The 10,048-nt window shown below is 39.0% G+C and overlaps 1 long non-coding RNA gene across 3 annotated transcripts; it reads left to right on the top strand.

Annotated features, from left to right (window-relative positions):
- The first annotated feature begins 619 nt into the window (after nt 1-619).
- Nucleotides 620-4,987, top strand: LOC114399402. 3 transcript variants are annotated; one of them, XR_003663716.1, is made up of 4 exons: nt 620-766; nt 1,443-1,975; nt 2,073-3,321; nt 3,559-4,987. It is a non-coding gene; the product is annotated as an uncharacterized LOC114399402 (long non-coding RNA). The 3 variants fall into 3 exon arrangements; XR_003663717.1 differs by having other exon boundaries at nt 2,073-3,770; nt 4,115-4,987; XR_003663715.1 differs by having other exon boundaries at nt 2,073-4,987.
- The last annotated feature ends 5,061 nt before the right edge of the window (nt 4,988-10,048 follow it).

The raw sequence follows: 10,048 nt of genomic DNA, 5'->3' as shown, positions 1-10,048 counted from the left end.
AAATTTTTACCCAGTTAACCAATTTGAAATAAAGATAAAAATAATTTTTAAAATAATTATTATAAAATCTAATAAACTTACCATCTAACAACTTGTTATTAAATAATAATGTAATATATTTTTACATTATCATAGTATATGTTATTTATTATTTATTCTTTGTATTTTACTGATTATAAACATGATAGTCAATTAGTCATTAATTCCAGAGTAATAGTAAGTTAATACTGCATTACTTTAAAAAATTTATTATTTTTTATCGTATCATATTATTTGTTATATTATTATCACTTTGCTTAGGTATGTGAAAGATGAAGAAATATGTATTCTTAATTTCACTGGATCGAATAATGTAAGAATGGATTAAACAAATAAAAAGGTCAAATAAGTTATTTAGTTCCTAATCTTATTTTTTGTTTAAATTAATCATTTATTTTTTAAAATATTTACTTTGATCGTTCATTTATTTAAAACGGATTAGATTGACCCATTTTGTCACTTGGTCGTCTCCTCTGTTAACGGATTACGTGGCAACTTATTGAAACGACATCGTTTCACACAAAAGGTGACTGGGTGAGGCTTCAAAATACTAATCATGAGTTCGTCACACTGGCTTGCTTGGTTACGAAGGAAAAACCGTTCGTTTCAGAAGAACAAGAGCTTCTCTCTAACATGCGATTGTAGGGTTTCGTTCTTCATTGACTGGTTCGTTGTTGCGCGAGAGAAGTGGCGTGGATTGAAGAAGGGTTTCAAGGGGTCTGTGAAGGTTGGTTTGCTTCCATGCTTGTTTGTTCTGGTATATTTCTTCTTTTGCAGCAGAAGAGATTGTGGTTTTTTTTTTTTTTTTTTTTTTTGCGTTTTAATGCTGGTATGAGTTGTTGTTTAGGGTTCATTCGTTTTCCTTTCTGTTTTCAATTTGGAATTTTGAAATCGTAGCCTTGGCTATAGAAGGGTTTCGTGCGGCATTGTTCATTGTAGGGATAAAGGCTTTTGGTGGTTCTTTTGTTAGTGTTGAAAAGTGTCTTCTTTAGTGTTGGCAAGGGTTTATCGTTGCTGTACATAGAAAAAAGGGTTTAGTATTTGTGGTGAAAAGGGTTTTTAGTGTTGTTGTGGAGTTTTATCCCCCTTAATCAATGTTTTCTTGATGTGGTTCCATTATGAGCAATTTAGTCCCTGTTAACTTGCTCTGTGTATTATGCTTTTTGTTATTGAAGATGGGTATCAGTAAACTGTATGTGTTATTTTAGTGTTTACTTAGTAAATGGTTTGTGCTATTTTAGTGTTTAGTTAGTGAATGTGGCTTTGTTATTGTTTTGTGGTTATGTTATGTGTATTTTGTTTTTGCTATTGTTCTGATTATGATCTATGTATCACTTAGGAAATGCTTTGTGTTATTTTAGTGTTTAGTTAGTCAATTCCCTTTGTGTGTTTGTATTATGCAGAATGAAGGAATAATACTTTAAAGTTAAGCTTCACTTTGGTGGTAAGTTTGTCCATGGGGGAAACAAACTTACCTACAAGGGGAATGACTGTGTATGGAAATGTATGGCTGATAGGTGGTCTTATTTTGAGATAACTGGAATTCTAAATGAGAAAGGATATAAAGATGTTGAGACTCTTTGGTACAAGGTTGTAGGCAAGGATCTAAATCATGGTTTGAAACAACTGGTTGATGATGCTAGTGCTTGGGAGATGGTTGACATTGCTAGATGCGAAGGACGTGTTCATCTCTATGTTTTGCACTCTGTTTCAGTCCTTCAGGTTGTCCATTTTATTGAACCTGGGGTAGAGAATGGATCTTAGGGGATTGAAGGAAATGGAGGGAATGATCAAAATGATGAAAAAGAGACCCCTGTGGCTGAAGGAAATGCTGGTGATGGTGATAAAAATCTTTTGGCAGAAGAGAACAATATTCATGAAGAAACTCCTCTAGCTAAAGAGAATATTCCTGATGTAAATGTTGGTTCTACAATAGGTACTTCGAGTTTCAATTTTTGTAAATGCTTCAAATCGGTCCTTTTTATTTGTTACAATCTTGATAATATTGATGATCATTTTATGTCAACACGTAGGTGGTTCTAGTGCAACAAAAGATGCTGATGTTACAATAACCTTCAGTTATCCGAAAGAAGAAACCAATGACAAAGAAGGGTTTGCAGGGGGTAAATGCACCTGTTGAAAATGTGATTGTTCATGCAAAGGGTTCAACATCTACACAAAACTAAGGTGTCAAGGCAAGGAAGAGAACTTCAGGTACACAGTAGCAAAGAAAGTCATTCAAAAGGCCACAGGGAAGACCGAAAGGTTCAACATCTACAGACAAAGAAGGTGTACTACCTCCCGAACCTGGACCTAAAATTAATGATGATGTACAACATGAAGTCCCCCTATAACATCAGAACATGGAAATGGATGATGACTCATACAACTCAGAGAAGTTACAGGCAGAATCAAAAGATGAGGACGAGTCCAAAATAAGACAGGAACACCCAGTGTGGGTTATGCGTAACGACCTGAAAGATTACAAGTGCGTAACGAGAACTTTGTTTCCAAGTAGACATTAGTTCAAGGAGGCTATCATGACATATGTTGTTCAGTCAGGTAGAAATTTGAAGTTTAACAAAAATGACAAGGTAAGGGTAAGAGTTGAGTGTAAGGATGGATGTCCATGGTCAATTTATTGTGCAAAGTTGGATGTGGAAGACATGCAGCAAATAAGGACAATCAATGATGAACCTGTAGCAGGGACTATAGAGTTAGAATGATGAAATCAAAGTGGCTATGCAAAAGATTAGTGAATGGTATTAGAGAAAACCCAAACATCAAACTGATATAAGAGAAAGGGTTCATAAGGAGTTTAACTATGGAGTGTCAAAGGCAACTGCACCAACGGCAAGGGCCCATGCAAAGACTCTTGTACATGGTTCATTTTTAGAACAGTACAAGAGATTAAATGACTATACATATGAGCTGATGAAGTATAATGAAGGGTCAACTGTTGTTTTAACAACACATCCTTATGAAGGTAATCCAGAGGAGTTAGAGAACTCTAACAGTGATGTCAGTCCTGCATTTCATAGGCTTTACATTTGTGTGAAGGCCTTCATAGGTTTGGACAGCTGTTTTCTGAAAGGGCCATTTGGGGGAGAGATTTTAGCTGCAGTTGGAAGGGACCCAAATGACCAGATGTTGCCAATAGCTTATGCTGTGGTCGAGGGTGAGAATACCAACTCCTGGAAATGGGTTATGGAACTTCTAATCAAAAACTTGGGAGGTACAGAAAAATTTCTAAAGTATACCATCATATCAGACCAATAGAAGGTTAGTTAGATTAGCCCCTTATCTTTTTGTGTTGGTTCATATTAGTCCTTTATCTATTTATGTTGGTTCATATTAGTCCTTTATCTTTTTATGTTGGTTTAGATTGATCCCTTATCTTTTTAAGATGGTTCATACTGGTGCTTTATCTATTTATGATGCTTCATATTAATTCCTGAGTTATATGACTAATAACACATGTGATATTTCAATGTTATGATTTATTGAATGTTATTGAAGATCTACTTCTACGCATCTCTCAAAGATTTTGTCTGAGGCACATGTATAGAACTTCAAAAAGAAGTTTCCTGGTCTTAAGCTTAAGCTGTTAATGTGGAAGGCTGCCAAAGCAGCATACACTCGTGCTTATGAGGATGCAATGAAGAAGATGAGAAAGGAAAACGAAGAAGCCTTCGAATATTTATGGAAAACTTTCCCTGCACGTTATTGGAGTAAGTCATGGTTCACTTTGGACTCCAAGTGTGACGTTTTACTTAATAATATGTGAATCATTTAATAGCGTCATCCTAGAAGCTAGAGAAAAGCTTATTGTGTCCATGTTAGAGGATATACACATCTATCTAATGGAGAGGTGGGACACTAACTCAAAAAAGGTTGTTGCATGGGAAGGTAGTGTACTACCAAACATAAAAAAAAAAAAAGAAAAAAAAGATTGAGGTTGGAATCCATGAATACAAATAATTGGCTTCCTAGGTACTGTTTTGGTTTTTTAGGTTGATTGCATGCATGGTTATATATACATGTATTGCCTAAATGCAATGCATGGATTTTGTAGGATGGCTAGGGACCATTTGTTTGATGAAGTTAGACACATCACCCAACTTGGAGACAAATTTATAGTGAACTTGCAAACTCAAGAATGCTCATGCATGAAAGGGATGCTTAAAGGAATACCATGTGTGCATGTTATATGTTGCATGAATATGAGGAACCACCTAAACCCTAAGGATTACATCCTAGACTTTTACAGGAAAGAAGCATATGAAGCATGCTACTAGTACATTATCCATCCGACTGATGGGGAACATTTGGGACATTACTGAATTCCCTGATGTGCAACCACCTCCCCCGAAGAAGATGCTTGGTCAACCTAAAAATCAGGAAGGAAGGAAGCTGGAGAGACATCTAGTAGCAGTGCAAATAGGATGAGCAGGAAAGGAGTAAAAGGTCGTTGTAGGAGGTGTGGAGAAACTGGCCACAATAGATCCACTTGTCCATTGGGGCCCTTACAGTTAAAGAAATCCAAACCACTGTAGATGAACAAAGCCAACAAACAACCACCGATGCACACACTGAAACCCAACATCAACCAACCCACACAAACCCAACCACCTACATCAACCCAAACCCAACCCCAAACCCATCAAGCTGAAATTCAAGAGGGTAGACCGTTTAGGAAAAAGCTGGAAACAAGGGGAAAAGCTTAGCCACTGCCAAATGGAGTTCAAAACCTGGATGTTTATGTTTTTTGTTTAATATCGTTAGCTACCTTTGAAAATATTTATTTTTTGTATGACTGGTATTGGTAGCAGTGTCTGGTTTATTTTCCTGGACAAATGTATGGTTTATTTTGCGGGACAAATGTATGTTTTATTTTGCGAGACAAATGTATGGTTTCATTGAGTAAAAGTTATTTCTATTTGATCAATTGTTGTGTTTTGTATTGGTATGAATTTAGTCTAAGTCTTGTTTATGCAAAATGTATCAATCACAGGTGACACAAAAATGAGTTATTTGAGACAACCTTGGGCTATTTTAAATTGTCCAGATCGGTCCTTTAAGTTTTTTAAAAAGGTTCAGATTGGTCCTTTAAGTTTTTAAAAAGGTTCAAGTTGGTCATTTATCTTTTTGAATTAGTTCAAATTGGTCCTTACACAGCAAACAACAATCATTCTCTTCAACCATTTCCTGCAACTGCTCAAAGAATTCTACAAATTTGATATCCTCCTCCTGTCTTAAAATAAAACAACTAACCTTGAAATGTTTGCATCCCCATAATTGTCTTCCATAATGTTTAATTGTCCAAGAGATTCTCAAAATCGCTTTATGTCAACAGTCACATGTAGGTACCCTGATAGCAATCTACACCAGAATGATTGTGACCACATGCCCAAGCGTACGGGTAGGAAGTTAGAATCAGAATCCCTTGTAAATGATGAGATTGCGTATTCTGTTAGGAGGGAATCACTAATTCTGTTAGGAGGGAATCACTAATTCTGTAGTAAAATTGCCCATTAGTGAGTGGTGCTGTTAGGAGCACTGTGTCATTTGTGTCTAAGGCAGTGGACTGTCTGCCTATATAAGCATGAATGATCACGGAATAAGGACAGGAAAATTCACCTTTAAATTATATTTTCCTTCTTTGCTTATGAAGGTTTCCCTTCCTGACCTCATATTGCAAGAAGTTTTCTTTTCTTTTCTAAGCACCCTATCAACTTTGGTGCTTTCATTGCCTCCGACCATGGCCGATAATACACGCTTAGAAGAAGCCATCACCATTTTTACTCAAACTCAGAGCTCCCTCCATTCCAAATTAAACGATGTTATCTCTCGCTTCACCATCCTTGAATCTCGTTCTCCTGACAGACCACTTTCGCTTCCACCACCGAGAAGGAAACTCGACGTCCCTTGGTTTGATGGCGCTAACGCGATGTCTTGGATCTTCAAGATTTCACAACTTTTTGACTATCACGGCACCCCGATAGTGAGTGCCTCCAGGTTGCTTCCTTCTACCTCGATGGCCCTGCCTTGAGTTGGTTTCAATGGATGCACAGAAACAACCAAATCTCCTCCTGGTCAGACTTCCTTCAGGCCCTGGAAATGTGCTTCGCCCCTTCATTTTACGAGGATCCTCGCGGAGCCCTTTTTAAATTGACTCAACAAGGTACTATCAATTCTTACTTGTCGGAATTCGAGAATTTGGCTAATCGCATCGTTGGCCTTTTCCCGCCATTCTTGCTCAGTTGTTTTGTTTCCTGTCTCAGCCCGAACATCCGCCGTGAAGTCCAGGCGCTTTAACCGCTATCCCTCGTTCAGGCGGCAGCCTTGGCGAAACTCCAGGAAGACAAGCTCAATGATGCTCGTCGTCCTTCGCGATTTCGCCCTCTTGCTACTCCGTTAGCGATAACCCCTATCGCTTCAGCTCTGTCGGTGCCGCCTCCCCTGCTCCCGGCTCCTCCTCAGATTGTTTTCAAGAAGCTCACCACGGCAGAAATGGCAGCTCGCTGTGAAAAAGGCTTGTGCTATAATTGTGACGCGCTATAGCCCCAACCACAAATGTCAGGCTAAGTTCTTCCTCTTGATTGCTTCTGACGATGTTGCCCCAAATGACCTCGTTCCACCAAACTTAGTCCCCATGCTTTTTGAGGACTCCACTGCCACGCTGTCGGACGATCACTTTTCGGCTCAGCTTAGCCTTCATGCGATGGTCGGTCATTCGACTTTTACCTCGCTTCGCGTCAACAGCTACATTAACGGCACATAGGTCATCATTTTGGTTGATGGGGGTAGTACCCACAACTTCATCCATGACCGCCTGGCCCGCTGTCTCCGCTTGAAGGCCTAGCCCGTTAAGCGTCTTCGTGTTATGATGGGAAATGGTAGTGAATTCTGTTGCGATAGGGTGTGCAAAGCAATTTTCGTCAATATCCAAGGCTGCACTTTCGTGGTGGACCTTTTCGTTATGGCTCTAGGGGGTGCAGATGTGGTTTTTTGGGGTGGAATGGCTCAAAACTTTGGGCCCAATCACCATTTATTATTCTACTCTCACGATGTCATTTTCTAGGCGCGATGGGCTTGTGACTCTCCATGGTCAAACTGGGCCGCATCCCGTGGAAGCCACTCCGGGTCAGGTTTGTCACCTGATCCAAACAGACCGGGTCACAACTTTCTTCCACCTTCAACTTCACATTCCTCCTTCGGCCTCCATTGCAGGGAAGGATACCATACTGCAAGCCCTCCAGAACCCCCTTCAGTCTTATTCAACCCTATTCCAACAGCCCACCTCCCTACCTCCCTCGAGACTCCACGACCACCAAATCAACCTCTTACCCAATTCTCAACCAGTTCACGTTAAACCATATAGGTATCCCTATTTTCAAAAGCACGGAATTGAAATCCAAGTTGAAGAGATGCTTCTTTGTAACCATATAAGGTCGAGTCGTAGCCCGTATTCTTCCCATGTGCTCTTGGTCAAGAAGAAGGATGGAACGTGGTGTTTCCGTGTGGACTATCGTGCACTCAACGCCGTCATCATTAAAGATAGGTTCCCAATTCCCACCATTGACGAGCTCTTGGACGACCTCCATCACGCCACCTGGTTCTCTAGAATGGACCTCGCACTGGGATTCCATCAAATTCGAATGGCACCAACAGACATACGCAAGACTTCTTTCCGTACTCACAACGCCACTACGAGTACAACATCATGCCATTTGGGCTCTGTAATGCCCCCTTGACCTTCCAAGCAACAATGAGCGATCTTTTCCGGTCTTTCATCCATAAGTTTGTCCTTGTTTTTTTAGACGATATCCTCGTCTATAGTAGGAGCCATGGTTGTTAAACTCGCAATTCTACCTAGAATCGTGGAGGCTCCGTAAACTTGACTCGTTGAATCGAATCGAATCGTAAACTCGTAAGAGTTTACTCAAATAAAAAAAATATATTAATATTCCTTTATATAAAATCACAAGTAAATATTTCAACCCTAAAATAAATGAAAATAATAAACTTTAACAATAATTCAATAAATCAATTAAAAGCAGTAAACTTTAACAATGTTCCTGCATCTTACATTTTTGTTTTGCCGATTGATAAAGTTAAGGGAAATGATATTGATAGAGCTTATTTTATTGCTCAAAAACTAATTAAAAGCAGTAAAAATCAAACACTAAACAGTAAACATTAAAATAAGATCCCACCAAGCTTAGCAAACTATTAGCACTCATATTACGTATCAACATCAAGTATCTGCTTCTGCTTTAAGAGGAGCTTAACAATATATAAAGGGTGCATGCAGTACCTACACACAGGCAAGTAGTCAGACACATTCAATAATTGATCTACAGAGGTATAGAGAGTAATTCCTAATTTTCTTCTCCCATCCTCTTGGAAATTAGCAGGGCAACATGCTTTTATCCTCCTAATGCATTCCCTTTCTAAAGACTACTTTCCAAGTTTGTAAGAACAATAAAATTGTAGGATTTTTGGGAAATTTTAGAATTTGAGTTAGGAACTATTAACTAAGATCCTGTCATTTAAATAAAAGATACTACATCATGATCCAAAGTATCTTAACAAATTGGTAAAGTCTCATTCATAATCTTACACAACAACTTAATCATATACCCCAAACTGCTTTCTTCTCCTAGCTCCCATTTATTTTGCTTTCCAATGCAAAGCTATTAGAACTAATCACAGGTTTTCTTTAGGCAACACTATGCAAACTAACAATACTAAGAAAACCATAGTTAAGGAAATTCATGTAGACAATAACTAATTAGTCACAGCTTACACACACAACAATTATTAATCTCACTCACCTTTGATGAGTTCTATTGCAAGAATGAAAAGAGCTTATGATCCATGAACATGGATGAATTCCTTTCTAGCATTTGGAACTCTGATGATAACAACCAAGTTAACCCACCACTACCCTCCCTTGATGAAGCTGCAAAGGGTAAAAGTGTACTAGTAATAGAACCCACTACTCAAAAGGCAGCAACAAAACCCACTACCCACCCTTGATGAAGCCAGAATTTCAATTAACAGATAATTTGTCCATGTTCGAGGGACCACCTTAGCGTTGCCAGAATTTAACACTAAGTATCGTTTCAAACTTTCAATTAACAGAGATTTCAATTAATAGATACTCCCTTAATTTAGTAACAGAATCCAAAACTCAACACTACAATGAAGCTAACAATAGTCTTGCCAGAATTTCAATTAACAGATACTCCCTTAATAAGCATCGTTTCAAACTTTCAATTAACAGAGAAGCTTTGAGAAAGAAAACACATTAGCGTTGTGGAACAAAGCTTGGAGCTAGGTCATGAAATAAGGGTTTTCAACGAGTGAGGCCTTTCAAGTTTCAAACGATGACGAGGACCACCATAACGCAAGTAGCTCAACAGTCCAGCACGATAGCGATGACGACGATCACTACGACGCGAGTAGCTCAGTAAGAGTCATTTTCGGGGGTGAATAGCTTGAACAAGGTAGAGTGAGTCACAAGAATCATTTTCGGGGGTTGTTGTACGATGCCTTTTCGAGTTTTTGTAAACCCGTGGACTCGGAGCAGACTCGCGAGTTTACCAAACCTCGTCCGAGTCTACGCAAAATCGGACGAGTTTACTCCGGTTTCGATTCTGCTTTCGATTTAACTTGCCAACCCTTAGTAGAATCGTAAAATTGTACGATTTTACGATTTAAATCGCGAGTTTAACAACCATGGTAGGAGCTTTGATGACCATCTCGACCACCTCAAATGCGTTCTGCAAACCCTTCAAAAGGGTCAGTTCTTCGTCAAGCTGTCTAAATGTGCTTTCGGACAGAGGCACATTGACTATTTGGGCCATATCGTTTCCATTAAAGAAGTAGAGCCAGACCCAAGTAAAATACAGGCTATGACGGATTGGCTGCCACCAAATTTCGTCAAATCCTTACGAGGCTTCCTCAGACTCACTGGGTTTTACCAGCGTTTCATCAAGCA

This window comes from Glycine soja, chromosome 19 (genome assembly GCF_004193775.1).
Source record: "Glycine soja cultivar W05 chromosome 19, ASM419377v2, whole genome shotgun sequence".
Taxonomy (NCBI): Eukaryota; Viridiplantae; Streptophyta; class Magnoliopsida; order Fabales; family Fabaceae; genus Glycine; species Glycine soja.
This window is presented reverse-complemented; position numbering and strand designations above follow the sequence as displayed.